Source organism: Panthera onca, chromosome E1, assembly GCF_046562875.1.
Source record: "Panthera onca isolate mPanOnc1 chromosome E1, mPanOnc1 haplotype 2, whole genome shotgun sequence".
Lineage (NCBI taxonomy): Eukaryota > Metazoa > Chordata > Mammalia > Carnivora > Felidae > Panthera > Panthera onca.
The window spans coordinates 10,493,679-10,509,813 of record NC_138352.1 but is presented as its reverse complement, the minus strand read 5'-3'; the positions used below and the strand labels follow the sequence as shown (position 1 = coordinate 10,509,813).

The 16,135-nt window shown below is 45.5% G+C and overlaps 1 protein-coding gene and 1 long non-coding RNA gene across 7 annotated transcripts in view; one reads left to right on the top strand and one right to left on the bottom strand.

Annotated features, from left to right (window-relative positions):
- The window catches only part of TMEM94 (transmembrane protein 94), a 33,786-nt gene extending 24,052 nt beyond the window's left edge, over positions 1–9,734 (bottom strand). For 4 of the 6 annotated variants that reach the window (XM_060645398.3, XM_060645400.3, XM_060645399.3 and 1 more), the window contains exon 1: positions 9,599–9,734. The gene's annotated coding sequence lies outside the window, so the exon portion shown is untranslated. Of the gene's footprint in view, positions 1–9,302; positions 9,392–9,598 lie in introns of those variants that run through there. The other 2 variants (XM_060645396.3, XM_060645397.3) reach the window with 2 other exon arrangements.
- On the top strand, positions 9,296–11,127 carry LOC132687330 (uncharacterized). The gene is made up of 2 exons (XR_013552203.2): positions 9,296–9,383; positions 9,678–11,127. It is a non-coding gene; the product is annotated as an uncharacterized LOC132687330 (long non-coding RNA).
- Positions 11,128–16,135: the final 5,008 nt, after the last annotated feature.

Below are 16,135 nucleotides of genomic sequence, written 5' to 3'. Positions count from 1 at the left end.
AGCCCTCATTTTCGGAGGCACACTATGTTTTGCTCCGCATGTACTCTAACTCACAGACTTCCGGCAAGCAGGAAAAACGTTGATTTCTCAGCTTTTTAGAAAGTAAAGATGAGGGATACCCAGCTGGCTCAGTTTTGAATTCGAGCCGCGCGTTGGGTGTAGAGATTACTTAAATAAATAAACCCTTAAAAAAAAAAAAAAAAGATCAGGGAAATTCATTCATTCATTCATTCATTTTAAAAATAAATAAAAGTTAGGGGGCGCCTGGCTGGCTCAGTCAGTAGAGCATGCAACTGCTGATATCAGGGTCGTGAGTTCAAGTCCCACATTGGGCATGGAACCTACTTAAGATTTAAAAAAAAAAAATTTTTTTTAACAAATAAATAAATAAAAGTGAGCATTAAGGTAACCGGAACCCCCCCACATGCCCACAAACACGCCCCCCGCCACGTACATGTATGCCCGCACATACATGCCCACACACGTGTCCACACACACGTGCCCACGTGTCACGTAGCCGAACCTCTCGTGTGCTTTGCTGATAGGGCAGCGCTCAACGGGCACCCGGGCACACACCTACCAGGACGGGTGATCCGATCTCGACGACAATCTGGAAAATGAAGGCTAGCCCTATCTCCCCACACAACCCCTGACTGTCACCCATCCATCCTGGCAGCTGGCACACTGTAAAGGTTTCAGACCAGGGAGTGTTTGGGTAGGGTGCTACTGAGTAATCTGGTTCGGTGCCCAGTGACTCCTTGTGGAGTAAGCACCAACCTGCTGACTAGGGCAGTTCTTTCTGGGGCCTGTAGCAAAGCCTTGTTAAGAGGAGCTGGTCAGAGCCTGGGAGAAATGATCCATAAAAGAGCTGTCTAGAAACAAAAAAAAAAGCTGTGTCCAGGGGACCCCAGCCAGGAGGCCTAGGCTCTGCAGTCACCCACTCCACTCTAGGACCCCGTGTGATTCCTCTCATGGCAGCACCAGGGCTGACCTCACGCGTCTGTGCTTCCACACCTCTCCCTACGCCTGTCTTTGCAGCCGAGGCTTTCAGAGCCGAGTGAGCCAGCCCCAGAGGGTCAGAGACAGACAGTGACACTGGAAGTGGCCTCGCAGTGCAGTGACATTTGGTCCTTGGCAGCCAACTGAAATGGGATCCTGAGCGGCTGAATCCACGTCTCCCCAAGGCCGCTCTGACTCACGCAGCCCAGGCCATGTTTACGAGTACAGCGTACAGAGCAAGCTCCCCATACGCCCCATCCCAGCAGGGGCTGGATGAGGTAGCTGCCACACAAAACAAGGCACCAGAAGCCAGATGGGGATTGTGCTTAACTCCTTCTGCCAACACGACGAGAGTGAAATAACTTTGCGGCCAGCTGGAACCACAGTGTTCAGAGAGGGCAGCCAGGAGCAGGACATTTTTCTAAGAGCCTCTGTTTTCCCATCACTCCATACATGGGATTCTGGGAAAGAATGGTCCTCAACTGCCTGATCTGAAACCAGCAGCTAGATCCTTAAAGGGCCAGTTCTACCCCTCGTCCAATGTGAAAGAAAGCACAGGCTTCAAAGCCAAATACCCCTGGTTCAAATCCTGGCTCCAACATGTATCAACTGCCAAATCACCTTGGCCAATTACTTGTCTCTCTGAGCCTCAGGGTCCTTGTTCATAGAATGATGCCTATTTCACAAAGAAGGAACAAGAATTACATAAAATATTATACGCAAAGGGTCTAGTACAGTATTTAGCATATGGTAGGTGTTAATAAATACTTGCCATTACTATCACCAAGAAATAAGAAATATGAACAAAGTGCCACCTAGGTGAAGAATAAAGACTCAGAAGTAAGGAGAACAGGGGTGCCTGGCTGGCTCAGTCAGTAGAGCGTACGACTCTTGATCTCGGAGTCATGAGTTCAAGCCCCACACTGGGCCTAGAGCTTACTTAAAAAAAAAAAAAAAAAAAAAAAAAAAAAAAAAAAAGGAAAAGAAATGAAAGGCATAAAGATTGTAAAGTGAAACTGCCTTTATTTGCAGAAGGCTAGATAATATATGAAAAAATTCTAAGGAATAGAACATATAAGTGTGCAAGGTTACAAGATACAGGTCAAAATACAAAATACAAATATAAATTAAATTTGTACGTGCTATAATGAAATATAGAAAAATAGGACACTTTCAATATCACTTACAATAGCACCAAAAAAAAACCCCACAAAATACTTAGGGATGACTTTTTAAAATATATATGTAAGGGGCCCCTGGTTGGCTCAGTCAATTAAGCATCCAACTTCGGCTCAGGTCATGATCTCACAGTTTGTGGATTTGAGCCCCACATCGGACTCTGTGTTGACAGCTTGGAGCCTGAAGCCTCCTTCAGATTCTGTCTCCCTCTCTCTCTGCCCCTCCCCTGCTTGTTCTCTCTCTCTCTCTCTCTCTCTCTCAAAAGTAAATAAATAAACATTAAAAATTATTATATATGGCCTATACACTATTGAGAGAAATTCAAGACCTAAATAAATGGAGAGATATACCATGTTCATAGATTGGAAGACTCAATATTAACATTTAATGTTTAAATAATTAAATGTTAAAATTTATATTAATATATTCATGTTTATCAATATTAATACCCATACATACCCTATTGGAATGCCTAAAATGAAAAAGACTGACAATATTTAGTGTTGGTGAGGATATGAACCCATAAATTGTTGATGGGAATGTAACATGGTACAATCACTCTGGAAAACATTTTGGCAGTTTCTAAGAAAGTTAAGTATACATTCACTATATATCCTAGTAATGAAAACATACTTCTTCAAAAAGAACTGTATACAAATGTTCATAGCATCTTTATTCAAAATAGCCCAAAACTGGAAACAACCCAAATGTCTGTTCACATGTGAATGAACTGTGGTATATCCATACAATGGAATTCTGCCCAGAAGGAGTGACCAAACAGAGGAGTGACTGACACATACAACAATGTGGCTGAATCTCAAAAACATTTGCTGAGTGAAAGAAGCACAAAAGAGCACATAGCATATGATCCCATTATATAAAATTGAGAACAGGTGAAATTAATCTATGGTGACAATAAGCAGGGAAGGGGTTGCCTAGGGTCATGGGGAGGGAAAGACTGCAAAGGGCACAGGGGTCTTTTGTTCAATATCTTGACTGTGGGTGGCAGTGACGAGGGTGTATAGTTTTGTCAAAACTCTTTGAACTACATACTTAAATAGGTGCATCCTATCTTGTGGAAATATTGCGTCAGTAGAGTTCATTTCTAAAAAGTAAGGTGGGATCTGAGATCCAACTAATCAGCTCTACCAAGCTCTAAAATGCCTAGCACACACAAGATATGGTGGATATAAAAGAGAAGGGTTGATGAGGGACGTGAACATTTATTAAATGCCTACTGCACATAATAACTGTATATATTTACTAAGCGTACGGAATGGTCCTGCTTTGACAAAAGTATAAGATATGGTCCCTTCCATAGAGGGATTTATACTATAGCCAGGTTTTGAATATTGTGAGAAAACATAACTAAATATTCACACTGGCGTTGAAATACCAAATGAGAATTGCAAATGGGGGCTGGCGGGGCCAGGGATCCCTTCCTGGAAGAAGCCAAGACCCAAGTGGTGCACTCAGGAAAGCTTAAGGGTGAGAAGAGGGAGAACAAGGAGTCTCAACAAAGCCACCAAGGAAGAAATGGACAGAGCCTTTTTGAAAGATGGTGATCTGATCTGTTCGATTAGAGCAGAAGACCTAAGTAAGAGAGAAGAAATGAAAGGCCACATAGAGAGGGGAATCAGGAGCTGAAATGCATAGGTGCTTGAAGGCCAAAACAAAGTGACCCTGGGGAGTCGCTGAAGGTTTCTGAGCAGGTCCCAGTATTTTAAGAGGGTAGAGAACGGATCAGAGGAGGAAGGGAAAGAAATTACAGGCAGAAGAGGTAGACGAAAATTACAGTAATTTTGGTTTGCCATGACGAGTATCTAGACAAAGGCAGCATAGTAGCCATGGAAACAAAGGGACGGATGCTTCCTGGTGCCAAGTTCAGATCCAGCATCAAAAAGAGCTAAGTGGATGCCCAAGGTTCAGGTGGAGGGCGAGCTGAGGAGTTGGCTGTCCTTCTAATCCCTTCCAATACAATCTTCATTAGCTCTGCTCATACTCTAGCCATACCCAACACCCAGAAAACACAATGCGGGGGACTTGTATTCAGCTGAATAGCTGTGCCCAAAGGGTACTAACTGATGGATTGATGTTCAGCTGGAAGGAGGTTTTTTAATAACAAGCCTCAGGGTTCTCTCCTTGGTGGCATCCTAATCAATATTTTTATCAATGACTTGGGTGAGAAAACAGATGGTGTGCTAATCTCAGATAGCATAAATCTGGAAACAAGATAAAAGTCAAGATCCAAGAAGATCTCAACAGGCTGCACCTAACAGATTTAATTTAACTGTAATAGATTCGATATTATGTCCTACGCTTAGGTTCAAAAACTATTGTATAGGGGCGCGTGGGTGGCTCAGTTGATTAAGCGGCTGGCTACTGATTTCAGCTCAGGTCATGATCTCACAGTTCATGAGTTCGAGCCCTGCATCAGGCTCTGTGCTCATAGCTTGGAGCCTGATTCGGATCCTCTGTCCTCCCTCCCCCACCCCCGCCCCCTCTCTCTCTCAAAAATAACTAAACATCAAAAACTATTGTGTAAAACTACTCAAAGTGGCTTAATTAAGTGCAATTTCAATACAGGTGACATGGCCACCCCAAGCTCATTCACAGTTAGGCTGCATTAACAGACATGTTAATTAATTAACATGCCACATCCCCCAAAAACAGAGAGGTAAGTCTGATTTTTGTACCTATCAGAGCACACCTGGAATATTTTGTTCATTTGTCCATCACGCACACTGACAAAAGTGGGGAGCTTTCTGACAGCAGCAGAAAGGTTGAGGAAATTCTGATATGAGAAATGCTGGAAAGGATTAGCCACTTGGCCAAAGCACACTTGGTAAGAGCCGTCTAGAAGGGCACAATGGCTGCCACATGAATGGAGGGCCAGACTTACTCCAGGGGGGACAGACTGGGACTCAACATGAGCGATATCTTTTACATAATTAGAACTGTATAAAAAAATGGAACAGGCTGCCCTGAAAGGCAACGAGCTCCCCAGCACCAGAAGGATCCAAGCAGAGGCTGGGAAATTATGGAGATAATAAATACATCAGGGAGCAAATAAGAAAGGAATAACCTTTTATAATGTCTTCTAACCCTGAGAGATCAAGAAATCCAGCAGCTTCTACATATGAAAAGATGCTCAGTTTTACTTGTAATAAGAGACATTCACATTAGACTACCGCAAAAGAACAAAGTTTGGAAGGCTTTCACCATCCAACTTCAAGGTTTGTAAAGCCACAGCAATCAAGGCAGTGTGGTATTGGCCTGGTAATAGAGAATCCAGAAATAGATCCAGATATATTTGGTCAATTGATTTTTGAGAAGCCTGCAAAGGCAATTCAGTGGAGAAAAGTCTTTTCAACAGACTATACTGGAAAAATTGAACATTGAGATAAAAAAAAAAAGGGACTTGGAAATACAGCTTGCACTATATACAAAAATTAAGTAAAAATGGATCCTACACCTAAATGTAAAAATATAAAATTTCTAAAAGTACATAAAAGAAAATCTTTGTGACTTTGGTTTAGATTTCTTTCCTTTTTTTAAAAAAAATTTTTTTAATGTTTATTTATTTTTGAGAAAGAGACAGAGACAGAGCACAAGCAGGGGAGGGGCAGAGAGAGAGGGAGACGCAGAATCTGAGGCAGGATCCAGGGTCAAAGCTGTCAGCACAGAGCCCGATGTGGGGCTCAAACTCATGGACCATGAGATCATAACCTGAGCTGAAGTCAGACGCCTGAGTGAGCCACCCAGGCGCCCCAAGCATCCAACTCTTGATTTTGCCTCGGGTTCAAGTCCCATATCAGCACAGAGCCTGCTTGGGATTCTCTCTCTCCCTGTCTGCCTCTCCCCCAATCATGCATGTGTGTGCACATGTGCACGTGCACTGTCTCTCAAAAATAAACATTAAAAAAAAATAAAAAGTAAAATGATCGATTTTATCACAATAAAAAAACCCCCACCAACTTCTGATTCTGATTTTGCTATTGGATCTGGCTTATGTTACTAAGCAATACTCCCCCTTTTGAGTTCCATGTCAACTTCAGGGATATTTATGCTCTTTTAAACACATCTTTGATTTTCTCTCCAGTATATATCTTTTCCAAGTACTTCCCAATAGTTTTCTGTTCACCTCCCTACTAAGGAATATTGCTATTATGAATGTCTTTTTCAAAAGGATCCTGAAATTAATAAAACTGGGTTCAGGGGCACCTGGGTGGCTCAGTCAGTTAAGTGTCGGCCTTCGGCTCAAGTCATGATCTCAAGATTCACGAGTCCAAGCCCTGCATCAGGCTCTCTGGCTCTCTACTGTCAGTGCACAGCCCACTTTGGATCCTCCTTCTCTGCCCCTCCCCCACTCTCTTGCTCACTCTCTCAAAAATAAATAAACATTTAAAAAGAAAAAAACAACTGGGTTCATATAATTACACTGAGATGTCTGGTTTCCCAAAGGCTGCTGTAAGCCCTGGAAGGGTCTCCTTCCCTTGGGCACCCCTGACTCCCCCACCACTTTGGTCTTTGGAGCTAGGGAAACCCAAAGCAATCAGCGTGAAATGTGCCGAGCTTGAGGCAGGCATCAGGCCGGTTTAAATCTGGACCTTACCCTACTTGCCACACCATGTGACCAATACTGTTTACTACTGTCTCAGCAGCCACAGGCGAAGCTTATTATTATACAAACCCCTGATCACCAAACCACACATTCTGGCTGGCGGGTCAGTTCCGGAAGAAAAACATTCCTGTTACAGCTTTGACCTACCCTTTAGCTCACCTGTGCTACTACAAACAAATCCAGGCTTGGAAACCAGGGTTCAAACAATATTTTTAAAGGAACCTAGCTTTTAGCTAAAGAAAGACAGTCTCAAGGAAACGACACTGACACAATAACAAGATAAAAAATACTGACACACATTTACCAGTGGAGAAGTGCCAACCGTGACCTGGGACTTTCTCACTTGGAACACCAGGAATGGGTTTAGAGGTTTTGTGTCTTTCCAACTCACTATTGTAAGAGCTCAGACTCAACTCACCAGGTAAGGTTCAGTAAAGCCTTGGGTTTAGGTAGTATTTACATTAGCGCCCTTCCCCCTCCTCATAGACACCGTTTCCCAAGCCCAACCTTAGGGAAAGGGCAGTGGGACAGAACCAAAGTACTGTGACCTTCACTTCTCATTAGTTCAGCAGGAGTTAAGCTTTCCAAAAGGCTGATTCTCAACACTTGGAGCTGGCACTCCCTAGCAACTTCTCAAAATAGAATTGTGAAGGGCTTTCTGTTTTCTTCCATCTCACCGCCCAGCCCTGGTTCTCCCGGTCTAATCTTCTGATGTCGGGTCACCACAAACAAGGGGCAGGGTAGGGGTGGGTGTGGGGGGGAGTTCAAGGGCAGTTAACTCTCAATTGTTTGGAGGCTGATTATCAAGGGGATGGTTTGTACTTCACCTCCCCGGTCAAGGAAGCGGCTCCGTGGTATCCACCAGTTTCTCTATTTGAAGTTCTAACAAAAAGAACCAGTGAGCAAGGATGTTAAAGCTAACAGGGCAGCCAATATAAGACTTGCAGATAATTTGTGGATTTTATTTGAACACGCTGCCCCTGTTCCAGGGTTCATAATAGGCTACATTCTGATGTGTTCTGATCTTTAGAGTGATTTTCAAACTTTTTTATCCCATGGACCATTTTTATTTGACTCTTCAGATGATGTGCCTTATCTGTGCCATTGCTTAAAAAAAAAAAAAAATTAAAACCACCTGTTGGAATACGAAGATCAGCCCTTCTTTTGCCAAGATTACCACAGAGACATACCACAGTAGTATTTCTTCTGCAGTGGTTCCCAACCTCTTTCTGCCTCTACACTGTTCTTCTTATAGGAGGCATATCCCTGTCAGTAACACTACAATAACACAACAGTTCCGCCAAAATGGAGGAAGAGGTTAGATGCTTTGCCTCCATCCCTTCCTGCTCTCTCAACTGAGAATCGCTGAAATCATTTGGCCCCATATAGAAAGACCACAGTAAATATTAATGCAAGAAATCCGCCAGTGAACTACCTGTTGGTTACTTACAAATAACAAATGCAAACGTGTATTAACAACCTAGTAAGCGCTGGTACCTATGCCATATACACCTATCGATAGAGATCCTCCGTATACTCTCTCGTTTAAGGCCCTCCATCACCCTGCAAGAAGCTCAGAGAAGTTAAGGAACTTGATTTCTCACTCTCACCTAGGAAACAACTGGTGTAGTGGATAAAGAACTGAAGCATCTGGACCTCAGGGTTCCAGTCCTGGCTCCAGGTGACCCCGGCCCCGCCCCTTTGCCCCTCCCAAAAGTTACTCTCCACATTTGTAAAATAAAAACATTACAGCTCCTCCTTCCCCACTTCCGTCGTCGAAGGGTGCCCGGGGAATAACTGAAGGATGTCACTGAAGCTGAGTGTGTGAACAAAGCATGAGAAAACTAACATCTCCAAAGCTAAAATTACATGCCTGAAGGGAAACAGATTTCAGTGCAAGGCTTCTTCCTTTTTTTTTTTTTTTTCCCTAGAGCCACACAAAAACTCGGAAGAGAGGGTGGGATGTAGCAGCACGTGACCAAAATCAACGAACACGCCAAAGTGCAGCCTGTGGTTCCACACCAATGAAAGGGCAAGGTTTCCCTGGCATCTGGCACCGGGCACCCGGCAGGGGCTCACGCCGTGGCACGAGAGGGACTGCGAGACTGGACTTCTGGGGTGTGCGGCAGGGGAAGGAGGGCACAGCACAGCAGTCGGTTTGCAGGATGGCAAGTACTGTGTTCCTATAGTTGCTTCTAAGGAGTCTTTAAACGTTTCTGGAAAGACGGAAAGAAAAGAAAAGAAAAGAAAAGAAAAAAAAAAAAAAAAAGGCAGGGCATGCTCAAACTGCACCGTCGCCGCTCAGGGTTTAGCCCCATCCGGTTCCATCCACCTGGACACGGGACGCGGTCAGCACGAGGGCCCGGGCGGCAGCAGAGAGCGCGCGCAGCGGGGACAACGGTCTGAACTGGGGCTGGGGGTGTGGGCCCCCAGAGGCCTGTAAATACACTGGGCTTCGGCGCTGGAAGCCCCCCTGCGCCAGGGCCCAGCCACCAGAAACCTGGGGCAGGGTTCTTTGTTGGCAGGAGGCTTCGATCTGACGCGGGACCCCCAAGAGGCCAAGCCAGGACCAAGGACAAGTGTGAGCACCTGGGGAAAGGAAATGGCCAGGGGCTAGAGGCAAGAGCCCGTCCCTTGACTCCCCCTTCGAAGAGATCCCCCGAGGCCATTTCCTGGGTGCAGACCCCAGACTCCTCTCTCCTTGGCCAAGAATCCAGAGGACGTCGAAGGCCGAGCCCCACGCCCCCTTGCTTCCCTGCTCCCCTTGCTTCGGGCCACTGGCCTTCTCGTACTTACCGGGGCCCAGGGGGCTGTCTTCCTTGCTCGCGTCCTCTTCCCTCCCAGCCCCCTCCTCACTTCACGTCCCCTCCTCCAGGGGCCGCGGCCATGTCCGTTGCTGGCAACTCTAAGGGGGCTTGCCTCCTTTCTCGGACAACAGGGACGCCGCTAGCAAGCTAAAGTTCTGGACGCCGATTGGTTGAAATCCGAGACGGGTGGAGATTCCTGGCTTCTTATTGGCTGCACTGCACGCTAGACTGTAGCTAAAATCGTCCCTCTGGGAGCCTGGCGGAATTAAACGCCGAGTGATGCGGGCGGGAGAGTAGGAAACCCCTGTCCCTCCTTGGGCATGTTGCTCTGGCGCTTTCAGGTTCAGAGGTCCTGACTAGAGGCGAGGGCACGGCTTCCACCTCAATTACTTTTCCTACGTAATTATCCAAAAAAGATGGACAGAGCCCCGCCCCAGCCGCCTTCTTTCTTTCTTTTTAAAATCAGCCCTTTTGCAGAGCACCCGCGTCTCCTACTTCTTCTAAGTAAGCTCCCTTCTTGTTGCTGAACACCTGGCTCAGAGACTAATACTGCAGCCAAACCAAAGCTGGAGAATCTAAGGCGATACATCAGTTTTCCCTTCAGCTTAGCTGTACTCTAAAGGGAAAAACAAGTTAATTTTTTTCCCCCTAGATAATGAGAGAAATCGTCTAGGAGAGCTCTCTTGGGAAAACAAAGCAAGCCTGTGTCAGTATTTACTTCTGTTTTCCCAGAGATGGAAGTCTGGAGACTTAAGTTTTTTTGTGTTTTGTTTTTCAATCTGTTTATAAAATCGGAAGAGGGTCATGACTGGCCCTGGGAAGTAAGAGCCCCTTTCCCCTGTTAATGAATTATGTAATTAAAACCTCCCTTCTCAAAAAGGTATCCTTTTGGTACCTAATCATGTGTGTTTCAACTGTTTTAGCCCTTGCTTAAGACAGTGATTGAATTATGTTACCGTTCTGCACACAAAAATCTTCTGCAGTTTATCCTTGCTTATAGACAAAGTCTGTATCTCTCTGCTTCACATTCAAAGCCCCTCATAAATCAACTCAGATATAGGTTACCAGGCTAATTCCCCACAGGCCAATCTAATCCTGCAGCTGCATAGATTCAGCATCCATTTTTAGGCTCTCAACGTGGGGCTTGAACGCATAACTCTGAGATGAAGACCTGAGCTGATATCAAGAGTTGGAGGCTTGGGACACCTGGGTGGCTCAGTCAGTAGAGTGTCCGACTCTCGATTTCCACTCAGGTCATGATCCCAGGGTCATGGGATCAAGCCCCAAGTTGGGCTCCATGCTGAGCTTGGAGACTGCTTGAGGTTCTCTCTCTCTCCCTCTGCCCCTCTCCCCCACACCCTCTCTAAAATTAAAAAATAATAATAAGAGTTGGATACTTAACCAACTGAGCCACTCAGGCACCCCAGATTCTCCATCCTTAAAATGCATCTGAGACCATCCCACCTCTCTGCTCTTTAACCCAAGAGCTTCCCTACCCTTTAAAGATTCCCTTCTACCTTAAATAAAGCCAACCTTCAAATATACACACATCCTGAAAGTTCACCTCCAATGCTCCCTGCCTCAAAGCCTTTCCTGACTTTTTTGGTCATTGAAATTCTGTGTAGTGCTATGCCTCTTTGTGTCTCCATTGACGCCTTTACAAAAATAATGCTTTGTACAGCACTATTTTTGTAAGATCTGAAGCTCCCTGAAGGCAGCCGGCTTACCCTGGCAGTCCCCACAGCACCTTACTCAGAGCTTGTGCCCAGTAAATGTTTGCTGAATTGGACTAGCCAATTGCCTATACCTTACGTCTTTCCACCTCATCCCAGAAGGTTTACGTGGCTACATTTGGAAAGTTAACAAATGTAACACAGTCATCGTGCCTTGCTCTACCTTGTACCCCTGTCTCCTCTAGCCACACTTGTTTCTCTGCTCCACTGTGTTTTATGAATATCACCCAACAAACTTGAACTGTGCACCTACCAGTTTCAGGGTCTGTGCTATACTCCTTTTACCCCCTGACCATTCCCTCTGTCAGTACCCCCAGCCGTAAAACTTTGCTGAAGAAGTAAATCAAATCACTCAAGCCAAAGCATACCAGTGGACCCAATCTAAGTTCACCCTGGCAAGACTTTTGGCAGCTCTGAGGTCAAGGTGGTCATGTCTTGATGGCTGTCTAGCAATATCAGGCAGCTGTACCAACCCTTCATTGTTCTGGAGCCTCCTCTGTCTCCTTTCCAAAATAACCTAGATGAAGAAACCAAGGCCTTCCAGTTGGCCATTTCTCATCTACTCCAACTACTTCTATTTCCTTCTCAACGTGCCTCCAAAAAAGAGAGACCCCTATTCCTTTCCCCATCTGTATCCTCAGTCCCTTCCTCTACCCCAGCCTCACATGCTATTTGCCATCCCTAGCCCTTAGCTTATCCTGTTCACTGTGCCTGAAATGCCTCTTACCGCCTTTCTTCCTGGCTAACTCCCTATCATCCTTTATGATGATGGTCCTGCTCTGTTTGTTCCGAATGCCCCTAGATAACCGTATCACTTCACATACCACAGGAAATAATAATAATGCACTAGTGTCAGCTATATTTCAACTAAGAAATTACAATTCATAAGAACAGTAACAGTAATAATAATGCGTGAGTATTTCCAGTCTCTTTTCTCTCCTCTTGCTTGCTAAGGAGGATTCTGTCTGTGCTTGTTAGGTTCCCAGATCATTGCCCAGCAGTAGATTAATAGGAGAAGGGTAGGACTGAGAAGGGCCAAGTCTTGAATGACTTGGTTTAGTTTGGATAGGAAGAGGAGTTACCAGATGATGAGAGCAGACGGTTTTAAAAGAGGGGAGGAGCAAGCGAAGAGAAGAGCCAAGGTGGTGTGGATTCTAGAAGAGGTAGAAGAAGTTTGGAGCGACGGAAGAGAGAAGCTTTAGGGCAGAGTGAGAAATACCTTAGATGGGGCGCCTGGGTGCTCAGTCGATTAAGCATCCGACTTTGGCCTAGGTCATGATTTCATGGTTCTCTCGAGTTCGAGCCCTACATTGGGCTCTGGGACTACAGCTCAGAGCCTGGAGCCTGCTTCGGATTCTGTGTTTGCCCCTCCGCTGCTCATGCTCTGCTTCTCTCTCTCTCTCTCTCTCTCTCTCTCTCTCTGTCTCTCTCAAACACTAAAAAAAAAAATTTTTTTTTTTAAAGAAATACCTTAGGTGAATAGGTAAAATGCCTTCCCCTATTATTCGATACTATGCAATGATCTGGGAACCTAATAGGTAAAGACAGAGTCCTCCTTAACAGACAGGAGGAGGGAAAGAGAAATGAACAATAGGAGTTTAAGAAGGTTTCTTGTGAACCATGTATGGAATTCCCCCTTTGGCATTTTTCTCAAGAGAATACAATAATATTTGAAGTTGCTTTGTGATTACTTCTGGGTGCCAGCTAACATTTCTTTGTATATAATTCTGTGTAAAGAATGGATATGCCCATTGCTAGGTTTCGTATAGTTAATAGCATTATCTATGTGACATTTCTCTTCCTGTGATCCCCTTGATTCCAAGCACTGTGTCTTACTCATCTGTGTGTCAGTATTGATTAACAAAGTGCCTGGCTTTGTTTAACCATAAACATCTGATGCTTGTGGAATAAATGAGCTGGTGCCCAATTATCCTGTCTCTCTTGCGTTTTTAGTTGCTTCCTTTCAGTTCTTTCCCCCCAGCTGTATAAACACTCATAGTTCTCTCCTTAAAACAAAAGGGGAGAGGCAGTAGAGGGAAAAGAGAAGGAGAAAGGATGAAAGCCTTCCATACTCCATGGTCTGTCCTATGTGACACTCTGCCATATGGATGGATCTGCCAGCAGGAAGTTCCCTCTCCTTTATTTATTTATTTATTTATTTAATGTTTTATTTTATTTTTGAGAGACACAACACAAGTGGGGAAGGGGCAGAGAAAGAGGGAGATACAGAGTCTGAGGCAGGCTCCAGGCTCCGAGCTGTCAGCACAGAGCCCAACGTGGGGCTCAAATCCACAAACTGTGAGATCATGACCTGAGCTGAAGTCGGATGCTTAACCATGGAGCCACCCACGCTCCCCCCTCCTTTTCTTTTTAATGTTTATTTATTTATTTTGAGAAGGTGGGGGGTAGAAAGAGAGAGGGAGAGAAAGAATCCCAAGCAGTCTCCGCACCGTCAGCACAGAGCCCGACATAGAGCTCAGTCTCCCCAATCGGGAGATCATGACCTGAGCCAAAATCAAGAGTTGGTCGCTTAACTGACTGAGCCACCCAGGCGCCCCAGCTCCTTCTCCTTCTGCGATGCAATGTCTCTGTTATACTAGCCAGTAGTAACACCTAGTGACTTCACCTTAGGTAGTATAGCCAACAGAAAATCACTGCTTCATTCATTTTGCGACCCTGTGGAATATTTAAGAGATGGAGCTAAACATTTCAGTGTAATTTGAATTTAAGAAACATGTTTCAAATCAGCCCAAAATAAACCTCAGCTTGAAACTGACCAACGACATCATACTATGTTGACCTACCTGCCAATTGGTCAGCACATGTTTGCTGAGTTCCTTGTATGTGCCAGGACCGGAACTGGACGCTGGGCATACGGTGGTGAAGAAAACTGACAGGATCCCACCCTCAAGTCACTAATATTCTAGTGGAGGAGACAAGGTGTTAAAGAAATAATTACTTCATCACAAGTGTGCAAAGTGCTGCAAACAAGCATCTCTCATGGCATCTTAACATCTCGGTTGGCTGGGGCAGGCTTTCCTGAAGAAGTAACGTTGAAGCTGAAATCTGAAGGATGACAAGTTAGCCAGACAAAGGGAATGAAAACAAGCATCTCAGAGGGAGAGGTGGAAGGCGTAAAGGCCCTGAGGAAGGAAGTATGAGACCAAGGAACTGAAGGGGATTCCTGCATGACTGGATCAGGGAAGGGGGAGAGTGAAATGGTGGAGACAAAGCCAGAGGTGTCGGGGGGCAGCTCATCCGGGGTCTTATGCAACACGCTGCCGGTTTTGAACTTTATTCTAAGGGCTCTGGAAAACTCATGGACGGTTTCTTGGTAGGGGGGTTAGTAAGTAATCTCCAGTCAGTGTGGGACTCGAACTCACGAGCCCGGGATCAAGAATTCCCTCTTCTACTGACTGAGCCAAGCAGGCACCCCTCTTGGAGGGTTTTCAACAAGAGAGTTGAACAACAAGAGTACCACGGTCCAATTGGCATTTACCAAAATACTCATTTTGGGGGCGCCTGGGTGGCTCAGTCGGTTAAGCATCTGACTTCAGCTCAGGTCACGATCTCACAGTTCACACATTCGAGCCCTGCGTCAGGCTCTGCGCTGACAGCTCAGAGCCTGGAACCTGCTTCTGATTCTGTGTCTCCCTCTGTGTCTCTCTCTGCCCCTCCCCCGCTTGTGCTCTCTCTACCTCTCAAAACTATATAAACAAACGTATTTTTAAAAATTAAAAAAATAAAAATACTCATTTCGGCTGCTGAGTGGGGAACGGATTGCAGAGAAGCAACAGCAGCTTGGAGAAACCTAGAGAGAAGGCTTGGCAGTAATCTGTTCAACGTAGCCCCTGTTAAGGGGGTAGCAGCCGGCGTGGCAAGAGGTAGATGTGTTCAAGAGATATTTAGCAGGTAGGCTAGGCAAAAGGTAGTGATCGATGGGATGTAAGGTCCGAGGAGAAAAAGGGACGAATGATACCTAGGTTTCTACATGCTGGACCTCACATGGCATCAGTTCTAATGGCAAGGTACTTCTGCTCAGCCCCAGATGCCTCGAAACAGCCAGTTGAGAGCAAAGCACAGAACAAAGAAGCACCATCCAGGAAACAATTCTGACTGTTTATGAGACTTCACTTCATCTAGATGCAGATCTGAGGGGCGCCTGGGTGGCTCAGTCGGTTGGGCGTCCGACTTCGGCTCAGGTCATGATCTCATGGTCCGTGAGTTCGAGCCCCACGTCGGGCTCTGTGCTGACGGCTCAGAGCCTGGAGCCTGTTTCGGATTCTGTGTCTCCCTCTCTCTGACCCTACCCCGTTCATGCTCTGTCTCTCTCTGTCTCAAGAATAAATAAACGTTAAAAAAAAAATTTAGATGCAGATCTGAGACCTGGGTCAGAGAAAAAATTTAGATGCAGATCTGAGACCTGGGTCAGAGAACGGGGGTGACTCCGCAGGACTTGATGCAGGTTTTGAACAAGCCCCTCCCCCTGTGCTAGAACATCCTTCCTCCTGGCCTTTCCACCTAATCATTTGTTTAAAGGTGGCAGCATGAGATGGTGATGGTCGAAGATCTCTGGGCTGAAATTCTTTTAACTCCACTGAGCTAAACACCGCAATCAGAATCAAGAGTCCTTTGTCAGAAATCAATGGCGGGGTCCACATCCTGCCAATCGCTAAGTACCTCTATTGCTCTGAAGTTTCAGACAGACCTCCAGGCACTTCCAGGCTCTTTGGAAGAGTGGACCAAAGGGTCAAAGGACGTGAGAGGACAGTTTACAGAAGAAGAAACTGAAT